This window comes from Aquarana catesbeiana, linkage group LG02, assembly GCF_042186555.1.
Source record: "Aquarana catesbeiana isolate 2022-GZ linkage group LG02, ASM4218655v1, whole genome shotgun sequence".
NCBI lineage: Eukaryota > Metazoa > Chordata > Amphibia > Anura > Ranidae > Aquarana > Aquarana catesbeiana.
In genome coordinates this window covers 405,555,504-405,568,376 of record NC_133325.1, presented here as the reverse complement: position 1 = coordinate 405,568,376, position 12,873 = coordinate 405,555,504, and the positions used below count along the sequence as shown (strand labels likewise).

Sequence of the window (12,873 nt, the reverse complement as noted above, 5' to 3'; positions counted from 1 at the left end):
CGAGATAAGTTGCAACGACCGCCATTGTATTCTCTAGGGTCTTTGCTAAAAAAAATATATAATGTTTTGGGGATCTATGTAATTTTCTAGCAAATAAATGATGATTTTTACATGTAGGAGAGAGATGTCAGAATTGGCCTGGGGGCTCCAGAACGCCTGAAGGTGCTCTGTGCACGCTGTGTAAAAGTCTCACACATGTGGTATCCCCGTACTCAGGAGTAATAGCAGAATGTGTTTTGGGGTGTAATTTGTGGTATGCATATGCTGTGTGTATTTGTACTTTTCTGGCATGTTAGGGTCTCAAGAAACCCTAACATAGGCCGTCAGTACTTCAGGTGTGATCAATTTGCAGATATTGGCACCATAGCTTTTGGACTCTATAACTTTCACAAAGACCAAATAATATACACCGATTTAGGTTATTTTTACCAAAGGTATGTAACAGTATAAATTTTGGCCAAAATATATGAAGAAAAATTACTAATTTGCAAAATGTTATAACAGAAACAAAGAAAAATGCATTTTTTTACCAAATTTTCGGTCTTTTTTCTTTTATAGAACAAAAAATAAAGAACCCAGCGGTGATTAAATACCACCAAAAGAAAGCTCTATTTGTGTGAAAAAAAGGACAAAAATTTCATATAGGTACAGTGTTGCATGACTGAGTAATTGTCATTCAAAATGTGAGAGCACTGAAAGCTGAAAATTGGTCTGGTTATTAAGGGGGTTTAAGTGCCCAGTGGTCAAGTGGTTAAAGCGGCGTTCCACCTAATTTTTTTTTAATTTTAAGTCAGCAGCTACAAATACTGCAGCTGCTGACTTTTAAAATATGGACACTTACCTGTCCAGGGCGCACGCGATGTCAGCACCCGAAGCTGATCTGTCCCTCAGCTCTCGGGTGGTGGCGCCACCATCTTCGGTAAGGGAATCAGGAAGTGAAGCCTTGCGGCTTCGCAGCCTGGTTCTCTACTGCTCATGCGTGAGTCGCGCTGCATGATCCCACTGGTCCCTGCCGTCTTCTTGGACCTGTGTGTCTCCCAGAAGACAGTGTGGGGTGTGGGTGTGTGGGGGGGGGAGGCGCCGGACATGGCGTAGATATAGGCGGATACTGTGGCTATCTATGCCCAGAAGTGGGAGCAAATACCTGGATTAGACAGCTATCTGCTCCCCCCTGAAAGGTACCAAATGTGACACGGGGGGATTCCAAAGAGCGGAAGTTCCATTTTTGGATGGAACTCTGCTTTAAGTGATATGTGCAATATCGGCGACGAGCGAGGTCCTTTAAGCCAGCGTCTCCTGCTGTCCTCATTTCCCGACTCCTGTCCTCTCCTCCTGATGTCCAATAGTGGCGCATGTCGTTTCAGCCAATCAGGTGACAGGTAACAGACCCTAATATAGACAGGCACCTAATATAGGAAAAAAGGTCTTGCGAGCCACTATGGATCAATCCCTTTAAATAGAGGTGACGGTGATATCCAGCTGCAAACGCAGATCACGTTTCATATCCGTGCAAATGGTGGAAAAAATATAAGTATGTGCGTTGCGCTAGGATAATATACATAGATAGATAGATAGATAGATAGATAGATAGATAGATAGATAGATAGATAGATAGATAGATAGATCTACAATGAGTGCTCGTACGAAATTCAAAAACAAATATATCCAAAAAAAAACCTAAAATTATTGAAAAATATTACCATTCAGTGATAATAAATTCTAAAGTGACAATCCGTGATGTTAATTTAAAGTGCAATGTGCATATATAATATATTATAATATAATAATGTGCATATATAAATGTAAAAGTACACAGTGATTCTACATATGCATCAAAAATATGTATGATAATAAGAGAGCTCATAAGTGATGAGTGTAAACAATCAAACTTATAAAACAGTGTCCATCAGTGATATCACCAGCATGCTCATCCAATACGTGTAGATGCCAAAATCATGCTCCGGTGCACTTCTGTGACCCCCCAAAGGTTTATGCGCTCGCCTCAGAGCGTGTGACACAGTGGCTAGCTGCGTCTAAACACGCTTTGGAGCCACCCCTGGGCTCAATAATGAAGTACAGGTGTCAATCTCCAGCTGGTTCAGTCAATACCTCTCCCGGCCATAAATAAGAAAAAAAACTCGATAGTGTAATAACGTAGGATTTATTAAAAAACACACACTCCCCACAACGGGGTACTCACATTTAACAGGTGTGTAAGTACACCACTCTGTATCAGGCTTGCAAAGGATGTAAAAACCACCGATATGGCGTGCAGTATGGTAACGCTCTTTCTCCTCAATAACTCCGTGCTAACTCCAGCACGGAGTTATTGGCTGTCAGTGAACGTAAAGAATACGAATTTATCCGAAGTTACAAATTATCCAAAAGAATGAATGCTGCATCTAAACGAATAGAACGTAACTAATTATTAATAAAATACATTTATTAATATTATTTATTACGTTCCATTAGTTTAGATGTGCCATTCGTTATTTTGGATAATTCGGAACTTCGGATAAATTTGTATTTGTTACGTTCACTAACAACCAAAGTTGAAAGGAAATTCCAATACCTATATTTTAATAGTTAGTTATTAGTTAGTTATTTCAGATTTTCTAATATCCAAATTTTCAGATTTCCAGATTTTTTTCATTTTCAAATTTAAGGATTCACGTATTTATTCGAAATAACAAATTTCGATCATAACGAATGACCCAAAAACAAAACAAACAAACAAATTTTTTGGCACTGCACGTCTACAAAAGTCTACTGACTGCTGGGGTCCCATGGCCACACAACAACCACCAAAAGGCCACAAGTGGCTCTTGGGGCGCAGTTTGGGCACCAGGGCACTACAGCATACAGACCTGTTCCTCAACTACCCTAAAGTGTATGGCCGGCCTTAATTTGCAGGGATTTACCCTCACTTCCTGTTTGGCTAGGGGACAGGAAGTGAAGGGAAATCTGTGCAATGAGACACAGATGGCGAAAACAAACCTGACAGGGGTTATAGCCCTCCCTCTATCCAAAATGACAAAAAAAAAAAAGTATTGCCTATAGTTTTACTTTAACTATCTTGAACCTGCAATCCCAGACGCTTCTCTTTTGATACTGTTACACTGTAGCTTATGTTTTGCAACCCTGTTACCTTGCATCCAGTGTCTCATTATGTTGTTACTTTGTGCCCAGTGTCTCATTACCAGACAAGGTCCTTTGCAACCAAAGCAAGGTTGCCAAGATGCTCCCTCCATTCGGTCGGATGAGCATGCTGGAAAACCAGCAGCCAACTGACTCCTGATCAGCACTCTCAGCCAATGACGGAGAGCGCTGAGCGGAGTGTTCTGGTAGGGGGGGCCATCCCCCTGTCAGAACACAATAGCCCAGTGGGAAAGATCGCTATACATACTTCGCGTTGCGAGTACAGCGGCTCCAACCGGAGCCGACAGTTTTTTGTTCAACCCACTGGATTGAATGGAAAAAACAAATAGTGTGTACCAGGCTTTAGAGAATGCAGTCAATGGTCAAGAATATATTTACATCCTCATTAAATTCTACATTTATTAACCACTTTCTGACCGCACTATAGCCAAAAGACAGCTACAGTGCAGTCATCCATCTATGGACGCCCTCCCAGAACCCCATCCCGTGGCTTGCATTGGCTGTGGTCTATGACTGCCGTGTCCTTCGGACACAGCAATCACAGATCGGGGTGAAGGGCCAATCAAAGCAGTGCTTTACCATGTGATCAGCTGATCACATGTAAACAGCCTGTCAGCACATCTTTTACACTGGTTATCAGCGCAGCCCCATCAGTTCTGCCTAGCAGTGCCCATCAGTGCTGCCTCATCAGCACACATCAGTGAAGAAGAAAAATGACTTATTTGCAAATTAAAATTTTTCGTCTTTTTTAGCAAAAAAAAAAAAAAATGGTGATTAACCACTTGCCTACCGTGCACTTACACCCCCTTCCTGCCCAGGCCATTTTTCAGCTTTCAGCGCTGTCACACTTTGAATGACAATTGCGCGGTCATACAACACTGTACCCAAACAAATTTTTTATCACTTTTTTCACACAAATAAAGCTTTCTTTTGGTGGTATTTAATCACTGCTGGGTTTTTTATTTTTTACTAAATGTTTTTCACTTTTTTCTGTCAGTAAATTTTGTAACTAAGTCATTTTTCGCCTTCACTGATGTGCACTGATTAGGCAGCACTGATAGGCTGAACTGGTGGGCATTGATGAGGTGGCACTGATGGGCACTGATTAGGTGGCACTGATGAACACTGTTAGGTGGCACGGATAGGCGGTACTGCTGGGCACTGATGGACATTGATGGGTGGCACTGATTGGCATTGATTGACAGCAGTGATGGGCAGCACTGACTGGCATCGCTAATGGGCACTGATTGCTGCCACTGGTGGACACTGATTTATGACACGGTTTTTCACTATTGTAATGAGGGCACTGATGATGCGTGGAGATGCCGCTGATCGGCTCTCCTCGCCACACACTCTGTACTGTTTACATCACATGATCAGCTGTCATTGGCTGACAGCTGATCGCGTGGTAAGGGGTCGGGATCGATAGACTCGCTGCTCACAGAGCGCACCGCGTGTGGCCAGGTCGCTCGAGCACGGGAGGCCATCTATGGACGCCCTCCCGGCAAATTAGGTCCGCGCTGTAGCCGTCTTTCGGCAAAAGCGCAGACGGGAGGTGGTTAAAGTGGTTGTACACCCTGTACATCCGCTTTTACCTACAGGTAAGCCTAAATTAAGGCTTACCTGTAGGTGCTGGAAATATCCCCTAAACCTCCACGGTTTAGAAGATATTTACAATAAAGCCGCGTGCAGATGTCTACGGCGCATGCGCACTTTTGAAAGGGCAGATGGTGCTGTTTCTAAAGGAGGTCATGCCGTGACTGGCGGCTCCTGCGCACAAGTGACGTCACGCGATTCCGGCCAGTCACAGAGCCGGCATTCGTGGCCCCGGAAGGAAGAGGGGTGAAGATTATTATTATCATCATTATACAGGATTTATATAGCGCCAACAGTTTACGCAGCGCTTTACAACATTAGGGAAGACAGTACAATTACAATACAGGAGGAATCAGAGAGCCCTGCTAGTTAGAGCTTACAATCTAGGAGGGAGGGTCAAGTTATACAAAAGGGTAATAGCTGTGGGGGATGAGCTAATAGTGCAGTTGTTAGATGGAGGCAGGATAGGCTTCTCTGAAGAGGAAAGTTTTCAGGGATCGCCTAAAAGTGGATAAATTTGGAGAAAGTCTGACAGATTGGGGTAGGGAATTCCAGAAGATGGGCGAGGCTCGGGAGAAGTCCTGGAGGCGGATATGGGAGGAGGTGATGAGGGAGCTAGAAAGCAGGAGGTCTTGGGAGGAACGGAGAGGGCGATTAGGTTGGTATTTTCAGACTAGGCTAGTAGTGATGTAGCTGGGGGCAGAGTTGTGGATGGCTTTGTAACTTATTGTTAGTATTTTGAATTTAATTCGTTGGGCGAGTGGCAGCCAATGGAGGGATTGGCAGAGAGGGGTAGCAGACACTGAGCGGTTTGTAAGGTGGATGAGTCTGGCAGCAGCATTTATGATGGACTGAAGGGGGGATAGTCTATTTAAAGGTAAGCCAAAGAGGAGGGAGTTGCAGTAGTGGAGGCGAGAGATAACCAGTGAGTGATTTAGGAGCTTTGTGGTTTCATTGGTTAGAAAGGGATGTAGTTTAGAGATGTTGCAGAGGCTGAGGCGGCAAGCTTTGGAAAGTGATTGGATGTGGGGCCGAAAGGAGAGTTCAGAATCCAGGATAACAACTAGCACCCTGACATGTGGGGACGGGTGGATGGTTGTGCCATTGCTCTTGACAGACAAGTCAGGGGAAGAGGCATGTGGGGGAGGAAATATTATAAGCTCTGTTTTGGACAAGTTGAGTTTTAGGAAGTGGTGTGACATCCATACAGATATGTCGGTTAGTAAGTTAGTGATGCGTGAGGAGACTGATGGAGTGAGTTGAGGGGTGGAGAGATAGATTTGTGTGTCATCAGCATAGAAATGATATTGACAGCCGTGAGAGGCTATCAGCTGACCCAGGGAAGAGGTGTAGATTGAAAATAAAAGAGGTCCAAGAACAGAACCTTGGGGGACCCCGACTGAGAAGGGAAGAGGAGTGGAGGAAGTAGAATTGGAAGTGACACTGGAGGTGCGTTGGGATAGGTAGGATGAGAGCCACTGAAGAGCACAGTCACGGAGACCGAGGGAGTAAAGTTTTTTGAGGAGGAGGGGGTGGTCATCCATGTCAAAGGCAGTTGAAAGGTCCAGAAGTAGGAGTACAGAATAATGTCCGATGGTTTTTGCAGTTAGTAGGTCATTTGTTAGTTTTAAAAGAACAGTTTCTGTGGAGTGTTGAGAGTGAAATCCAGATTGAAGGGGATCAAGAAAGTTGTTCTTAATGAGGTGGTCAGTCAGTTGTTTGTAAACCAGGCGTTCAAGGAGTTTAGAGGAAAAGGGAAGCAAGGAGATAGGTTAAGATTGGTAGGCTCCAAGGACAGCTTTTTAAGTATGGGGGTGACCAGTGCATGTTTTAGAGCATTGTGGAAAATGCCAGAGGTGAGGTTGAACATGTGGGTTAGAGAGTGTAGGATGGAGTCAGAGGGAGACCGTAGCATTTGAGAGGGAATAGGGTCCAGGGGAGAGGTGGTTAGGTGGGCGTTAGAAAGGAGTTTAGCAACTTTGTCTGTAGTAGCAGATTTGAATAAAGGGAGTGTCAGTTGTACCTGTTGACATGGGGTCTTAACTGGGGGAAGATACCTGTAGAGCGGAGATTTCATCACGGATTGTATCAATCTTGTTTTTGAAGTGATTAGCAATCTCCTGGGCAGTGAATGAGTCAGTGGGTGAAGGCGGTGGAGGACGAAGTAGAGAGTTGAAGGTAGAGAAGCGTTTACAGGGCCTGGATGAGAAGGTGTTAATAAGAGTTGTAAAATAGGTTTGCTTGGCAGTGTGGAGGAAAGAATAGTATTTTTGGAGGGCAGATTTGTATTGGTTGAAGTCTTTGAGGGACTTAGTCTTGTGCCACAGACACTCAAGAGCACGACTACATAGACACTCGCTGCTAATGGGGACAACGGTGACATCGCAGGCTTCGTTTTTCAGGTGACACATAATGGGCTACTATGCATTATGCTTTACCTTTGCCGGGAAATAAAGAGGAAGTAAGACCCACCACGGTTTACTTCCTCTTTAAGTGGTTAAATACCATAGCAACATTTTATTTCCCCTTAGTAAATCAAGCTCATGGCCTAAACCAACAACCAGCACCAAGTGTAACATTATCTTTTTTGGACTCGTCATTTCCATTGTATGATAATGATAATCCCTTTGATCATGGAGACTGCACACAGTCCCAGCTCTATAGACACCCCCGAAGCCTCACCTACACAGCTCACCCTGCAGCACGACACGTAACCTCACACTGCTGCCTACTGAAAGACACTGTTTTTATACTGTAGTGGTGTCTCTCACGCCCCCAGTGGTCGTGGAGGCCCTCTGTTCCTTCTTTTGCAGCACAGGAGCCCACTTGCATGCTGGGAATTGGAGTGCAAGAGGTAGCCATTGAGAGGGCTGCGGGTGACCAGGACACTACACTTCCCAGGGTTCTCTGCGGCTCTCTGGCGTTCTATTGGCTGGGGGGAAAATTGACGTCGACTTGCAGGATAGTGTGGTTGCACCGTGCAAGGGCTGGTTAAAAGGTGAGGCGAATGGGGTTTATTTTTTGTTATTGTGCATTGTTTATCATGAAGACGATAGATGGAGGCTAAGGAGCGTAGTAGGCTGCAGCGTGAGGAAAGCTGGGGAAGCAGGCTGTATAGGAGTGATTGAGGAAGCCCTGGCTGCAAATACCTTGTCTGCCATGGTGCACAGTGGAGACCTCTCTCTGTGGGGTTGGCCACACATAATACTTGTTCTAACGTGTTAGAGAAGCAGGGTGGACTGCAGACATATTCAATGGGCATCCATGCAAACAACTGTGCATCCAAACCTGACATAAGCAATCCCCTTCCTGCCATTGTAGCTGCAGAGCAAGGTCCATCCATAGTAATAGTACATTGGGCCTACTCTGTGAAAAGTCTGCTAAAGGTAACCTTGCTTGTTGCTAATAGCAACCAATCATCTGCCAAATGTCAGCTTGAACAGGCCAGGTTTGGAAAGTTAATCAAGGAAGTTGAATGGTTGCTATGGGCAACAATAAAAAAAATTAGACCCATTATTGGACATGCTTTACTAAGATACTGACCATTAGGCAACCTAAATCCTAGAACCAGGGCAGAAAACCTGGGTAGCAGTGCCAGTCTTTGTTAATGCCACTTGGAACTTATTCACAGATTTGTGTGTGCATTCCAGGGGACGTAGTAACTAAGGATGAGCTTGGGCGTGTTCGCACACTCCACGTGCAGAGCCCGCCAGGAAGTGCTAATCACAGGCAGTGAGACATTTCCCGATCTCTGCAGCCGCACATCAGGAAAATGTCTCACTGCCTGTGATTAGCGCAGTGCCGTGCCGACTTCCTGGTGGGCTCTGCATGTGGAATGTGCGAACACACCCGAGCTCATCCTTAGTAGTAACGCACATGCGTAGGTGTGAATGGGTCCTTAAAGGTTCACTTTAAGGGCCCATTCACACCAGACACAACGAGATCCATTTTTGACTGCACTCCCCCATCTGCATAGACAGTCCAAAATCCAGGTTATCCTATGGCCATAATTCACACTAGTGCAGGGTTCCTTGAGCAATTGGCAATTTTGGCTTTTCAGATAATAAACCACTGACCTTAAAGTGGTTGTAAAGGAAACATTTTTATTCAAAATTAAATAACAAACATGTCATACTTGCCTGCTCTATTGCAGTGGTTTTGCACAGAGCAGCCCAGATCTTCCTCTTCTTATGTCCCCCGCTGGCGCTCTGGGCCCCTCCCCCTTGTCCAGTGCCCCCAGAGCAAGCCACTTGCAAATAGAGCGCGGTTCAGCCCTGTCCCCCGCTCCCGCCTCACTGGCTGTAATTAACAGCAGCGGGAGCCAATGGCTCCTGCATCTCAGCCATGCAGGAGGGAGAGTCCTGGGAGAACCTCAGGTCTCGTGCACATCGCTGGATCGAGATCGGGCTTAGGTAAGTATTGGGGGGGCTGGGGGGGTGAGCTCCTCACTGAAGGTTTTTTACTTTCATGCATGAAGGTAAAAAAACCTTCAGCCTTTAACAACCACTCTAATCTTTTTAGCTATATGTAACAAGCATTTTTACTAATGTAATGCTAATGTACCGCAAACTGTAGAAATAGTTATTTTTAGCAGAAATTCCCTAAGTCCTGAAAGCTATTTCAAGGGTTTCACCTTGTTAAAAAGTTTGAGAGAGGCAGTACAAGTAATAACGGAGTTGTAAAGGCAGAAGGTTTTTTAACTTCATGCATTCTATGCATGAAGATAAAAAACCTTCTGTGCGTAGCAGCCTCCCCAACACCCCCTAATGCCGCGTACACACGACCAGACTTTACGGCATACTTGGTCCTGCGGACCGGAGTCCGTCTGACAATTCGATCGTGTGTGGGCTCCAGCAGACTTTTTTTCCCCAAAAGTTCGACGGACCTAGAAATGAAACATGTTTCAAATCTTTTCGATGGACTCGAGTCCGGTCGAAAAGTCCGCTCGTCTGTATGCTAGTCCGACGGACAAAAACCGACGCTAGGGCAGCTATTGGCTACTGGCTATGAACTTCATTGTTTTAGTCGGGTCGTACGTCATCACGTACGAATCTGTCGGACTTTGGTTGATCGTGTGTAGGCAAGTCCGTTCATTCAGAAAGTCCATTGTAAAGTCCGTCACAAAGTCTGCCGTAAAGTCCGCTCGTGTGTATGTAGCATAATACTTACCTGAACCCCTTCTCTCTGCAGCGATGTCCACGAGTGTGTTAGCTGTCCCAGACACTCCTCCTGATTGGCTGAGACAAAGCAGCGGCGCCATTGGCTCCTGCGGCTGTCAATCAAAATCAGTCAGCCAATCAGGGGAGGGGGGCGAGGTCATGGCTCGTGTCTGATGGGATACACAGAGCTCTGACTCGGCTCGGGTGCACCCTGTAGCAAGCTGCCGGCTGAGAGGGCACTCACCAGAGGGAGGGGCCAGGAGAGCAGAAGAGGGACCCGAGAAGAGGAGGATCAGGGCTGCTCTGTGCAAAACCAACTGCACAGAGGAGGTGAGTATAATAAGTTTGTTATTTTTTATTTTTTTTTAAACAAGCCTTTACAATCAATTTAAGCCTCTTTCACACGGGACGGACTCCATAAAGCGCATCTGCCTGCTCAGCGGGGGTCCTCGTCACTGATCCCCACTGGGCAGGCAGATGACAGTTCTGTATCTGCTCCGCTATGCAGAGCGAACATGAACACAGCCCCGCTGTTCTTTGTGGGGCGGTTGAGTAGACCTCCTGTCCGTTTCTATCCACTGTCATCCGATCCGCCAGACGGATGGGGAATGAATATCCCCATCTGTCTGTTTTTGGCGTGCAGGATTGGATCGGATGCCGCCAGGTATCACATGTCTGTTGACATCCCCTGCTCCATAGAGGGCAATGGGTGGTCCAATCAGGTTCGCCTGAAAAACTGACAGGCAGCCCTAATCGGACCTTAGTATGCTGATTGATTAAAGTGGTTCTAAAGGCAGGACAATTTTTACTTTAATGCATTCCCTACATTAAGGTAAAACATATCCCATTGGTTGTATTACCCCCCCCCCCCCCCCCAGCTCTAGGGCTGCTCTCTTTTCCTCTCCTCACAGGACTCCATGAGAGTAGTGGGAGCCACTGGCTCCTATTGCTGTCAATTCCTGTGAGGGGAAGTGGGGCTTAGCTGTCTTACAGACGCACACAGCCCAGCCTGGGAGAGAGCCCAAAGGTGCGCCCCCATAGGAAATGGCTTCCTATAGTGGCACACCGAGAAGAGGAGGAGCTTAGAGCGCCAGCAGGGGACCCCAGAAGAGGATGTTCAGGGCCATTCTGTACAACACCATTGTACAAAGCAGATAAGTGTAACATGTTTGTTATTTTAGGAAAACAAAAAAAACCTTTAAGCTTTACAATAACTTTAAGGGTATACGCGCACTTGGCAGCAGAAAAGACGCTCCTGTGGAGCAAATTGTATACGCGTTTAGGTGCATTTACGCCTGTTTGTCTCCAAGGCACTAGAAAAATGTACAGTTAAAAAATCTTAAGATGCCATGTTTAGGGACATGTTTTTTTTTCTGCCCAAAGCTCCTCTCAAAAATACGCTTGTGATGTTTTTTTTAATTCAGCCTGTAAACGCCCAAATGTTCATGGACACATAGGCTAACATAGAGCTGCTTCTACAGACTGAAAGGAAAAAAATGCCAAAAGCTTGTGTAAGCATTACTTTCATATTCCTGATATGTGTCTGCTGTACCATGTACTTGTGTGAAAAGTAAGCAGGAGAGCACACCGTGGTGGTCAGCTGTGCTGGAACTGAGTCTGCTCTCCTCCAATGATAAGACACAGTGTTCTGCTGTCCCCATCCCCCCCCCCCCCCCCCCCCCGTTTTTATAATGTTTTGTTTTTCTTAAATATCTATACACAAATGTTTTGCTTTTCTTTTGTATTTTAAACAGAATGGGTTTTTGTTTTCCTACAATGTGAGGATTTACATACATTTAATGTTAGCAGTGATGGTGAACCTTGACACCCCAAATGTTTTGGAACTACATTTCCCATAATGCTCAGCTACACTGCAGAGTGCATGAGCATCATGAGAAATGTAGTTCCAAAACATCTGGGTCAACCATACCATTTAAATATTTTGCCATATTTAATTTTAATGCATGTGTTTCTGTGTAAGAAAGCATCTTTTTCATATTTTTGTAACATTTTCCAGGTCTTGCCAGGAGATCTTGTACACGCTCTTTGAAGAAGTGACTTGACCTTGTATGCATTACCATCGTTTTTGGCCTAGGCCTTTTGAAGCTTTCTTAATTGTCAGAGCAGTATTTTGCTGTTCTTCCTAAAGGTATGGAACCCAAATCTCAGCGTATTTTATTCTATTTTGTTTTTTAATTTCATTTATTGTAGGCACAATGTAAATCTTTTAGATCAATCAAGTATGTGTCCCTGTTGGAGAGATTTTCCATCACTTTCTGCCCTAGCATGATCTTAATCATAGGGACACACAGCTTAAGAAAAAAAAAAACACTGACAGGCTGTCATTTTTTCACCCTACATAAAAAAGGTAAAACACTTAAGCTAGATCTAGGCTTTATTATTTTAGGGACGCAGACTGGGAAATAGCGCTCCAGTGTGGCTAGGATGGAATGATGCCCTGGCTGACAGCTCCTCTCTGCAGCAACATGTCTCCTTGCACTGTAACTGGATGTACCTTACCAGGAGGGAAGATGCATCCAGCTGTAACCCCTGCCCCTACACTACTGCATCTGAAACCACCACCACCTTCTATCACAGCACCTGCCCCTGTGACTGCTGCACCTGACAAACCCCCACCACCGACACCCACTCCACCACCATTTTGGCAATGCTCCCTGCTCTCATCACTACCATGTCTGCAATTACTGCATCCAATATTCCCTACCACTTTGCTCACAGCTCTCACTGCTGCGCTCACCAACACCCCCTGACTCTCATTACCACGCAGGGCCCCTCTCTCAACACCATATCTGCCAACACCAAACGTCTCTCCATCATGCCTGGCATCCCTGTTTAACAAAATTCACCCTTTACCTGGTGCTTGTGCATACACTCTGCACCCCTGCCTTGCTCTTACCGCCACAGTTGCCGAACCACTCTCTACAATAGGGAAGGTTAG

General features: G+C 45.4%; 1 protein-coding gene and 1 long non-coding RNA gene across 3 annotated transcripts in view; one reads left to right on the top strand and one right to left on the bottom strand.

The window, feature by feature from the left end:
• Positions 1 to 7,504, bottom strand: part of LOC141128211 (uncharacterized) — a 43,384-nt gene extending 35,880 nt beyond the window's left edge. The window contains exon 1 of the long non-coding RNA XR_012241659.1: positions 7,438 to 7,504. This is a non-coding gene — a long non-coding RNA (uncharacterized lncRNA). The remainder of the gene's footprint in view (positions 1 to 7,437) is intronic.
• A 181-nt stretch (positions 7,505 to 7,685) lies between these two features.
• ZBTB8B (zinc finger and BTB domain containing 8B) overlaps positions 7,686 to 12,873 on the top strand; it is a 32,323-nt gene continuing 27,135 nt past the window's right edge. For both annotated transcript variants that reach the window (XM_073615363.1, XM_073615362.1), the window contains exons 1-2: positions 7,686 to 7,753; positions 11,932 to 12,063. The gene's annotated coding sequence lies outside the window, so the exon portion shown is untranslated. The remainder of the gene's footprint in view (positions 7,754 to 11,931; positions 12,064 to 12,873) is intronic.